This window comes from Sinocyclocheilus rhinocerous, unplaced genomic scaffold, assembly GCF_001515625.1.
Source record: "Sinocyclocheilus rhinocerous isolate Xijiao unplaced genomic scaffold, SAMN03320098_v1.1 scaffold2639, whole genome shotgun sequence".
Lineage (NCBI taxonomy): Eukaryota > Metazoa > Chordata > Actinopteri > Cypriniformes > Cyprinidae > Sinocyclocheilus > Sinocyclocheilus rhinocerous.
In genome coordinates this window covers 349,776-352,136 of record NW_015644415.1, presented here as the reverse complement: position 1 = coordinate 352,136, position 2,361 = coordinate 349,776, and positions in this window count along the sequence as shown.

The following is a 2,361-nucleotide window of genomic DNA, read 5'->3' as shown; positions in this document are numbered from 1 at the left end:
GAGGTAAGTGATGGTCAAACTGAAGTTTGAGCTGTATTTACAGAGAAAAGCTAAGGGAGTATTTGAAAGACCTGTGATAAAATATGGTAAGCCTCTTAGAATTGGGACTGTCAAGTTCCTGTACCATGCGCTTGTGTCGCTTCTCCTTTTATTCCCCATCTGGTTAGAATAACCATCTAACGGCGAGGTCAAGGGTTCAAACTCTTTTCTCTCTCATTTCAAAAGCAAGGCTTACTCTGACGATAAGGGACACAGATTAGTGTGGCTATTTGCATCAATTAAGTATATCTGACCAATGAAAAACGCTCTTCACTACCAAAAGTGTCTGAGATCCTCAATGGCGCCGCCAATCTCCCATTGGCGACAATGGATGCAGGATCTGGCTTTCGCTTTAGGCCTTTTCTCCGCTCTTGTACACTTTTTACTACCATCTTTTCTTTAATTGCACTTCAACTTCACTTCGCTCCCACTGAATCAGCACCTATTTATCAAGACCACAAGGCGAAACCATAATAATCCTCCTCTTCTCAACTACACAAGCTTCTGGCTAAGATTACTTTGAGAAAGACTGACGATCCAAAGCCACAATATCTGGCTTCTGGCACTGCGACAGCTTGGTTTCTCCGGATTACATTGGGCTCACCACAGCCGGATAAAATACGGTTGTCTAAATGTCAATAATATTGTGCGTCTCGATAATTTTGTATGAAGGCCATCTTGTGACAGCTGGACGGTGAGGTCCATAAAACCATCACATTGTGGTAAAGCAACATCTCCACTCTCCTTTGCAAACACATTTACTGTAACCAACAAGAGTTGGGTTCGCTCAGTGGTTCAGTCTCTCCTGAGACCAACTGGTCTACTGGAGAGTGACTGCTGATTGAGACAAATGTGACCAGGGTGTCCCAAAGGATATCAACACGAGAAGCCCCATCCTTCTGTTTGTTTCTCTCTTTCTTTCGAAACGCTCTCACCTCAGCATGCCCCCGCTAGCTCCAGCTCTCAGGTCCCTTGTTTATAGGTTATCAGATGTGTCACCTCTCACATTCTACACGTCCTCTCCTTTTCAACACTCACTTCTCACCGTGCAAGATCACGCTGCCCGCTTTACCAGCGTCCATGGGAGAAAAGTGGAAGGGAGATGCCAAAGCTAACAGACAGCTGCAACCTCTGCTCAAGAGCTGTTGATTTTAAAGCACAAGGGGTTGCAGCCATATCCTGGTCTTTTATCAGGAGATGAATTTAATCTTGGATGAAAGGGAGAGTGCTAGAGTAAAAAACACTTGACTGAGGTCACTGAATGTGTCTGAAAAGAACAATTTACCAACATGCTAAAAGACAACGAAGACATTACTTGACTCCCTAATCAAATAAAGATGATGGTCCATTTAACGCGGCCTCAGTTGGGCCCTTGAGCTGCAGATATTCATTTCACTGAACATACTGGAAGGTGGAAGGGAGAGACAATCTGCCTATTGTTCCCTCTACTACTCATCTGAAAACCTGACAAAACCAAGTTGGAAAATCTGTACTGCTCCTAATTTAAGAATTAATGAAAGGTCTGGCTTTTGTCCGTGATGCCTTCTGTGCTCAATAGCAATGGGAATTTATCTTGGTTGTGATGTACAATAGAGACTAATTTAGAGAGACTAAAAAAAGTTGGAGAACAGTTGCATAATTCAACCCGAAAGGAGCGCAGAGGAACATTCTTATCTTCACACAGGTCTATTCTTACCTGGTAGTTCTCAACTGCAATTCTTGTGCCCTTCAAGTGGAGTCTGAAATATTGTAATTATGAGTTCTGAGCACATGAATGAGCAAGCAAAGTCATATTTACAAGTTGGAAACTCAGAATTCTAGATGAGTGGCCGAGTTGTGATGATGGAAGGAGAATGTCGATTTGAAACAAGATCTAAAAACTGAACTATGATGTAATATATCTGTACTATATACCATTATATAGAGATCAGTGAGTGGAAAGCAAGTCTGTAGTGAACAGTGTAAAGTTAATCACTCAACTTTCACAGTTTGTTTTGTGTAATCATCATTTCATCATTTTGAATTCAATGTAGTAATTTGGGTTTACTGTTTAAAATATATAATTTTCTTTTGTTTAGGCTACTTTTGTGTTATGTTTCCAACTTGAATGCGTGACATGTCGTAAATGCACAATTCAGAGATACTACACTCTAAAAAATGCTGGGTTAAATACAACCCAGTGCTGGGTAAAATAGGGACAAACCCAGCAATTGGGTTGTTTTGACCCAGCGGTTGGGTTACTACCCAGAAGGTTGGGTTAAAAATGTAACCCAACCGCTGGGTCAAAACAGCCCAATTGCTGGGTTTGTCCCTATTTTACCC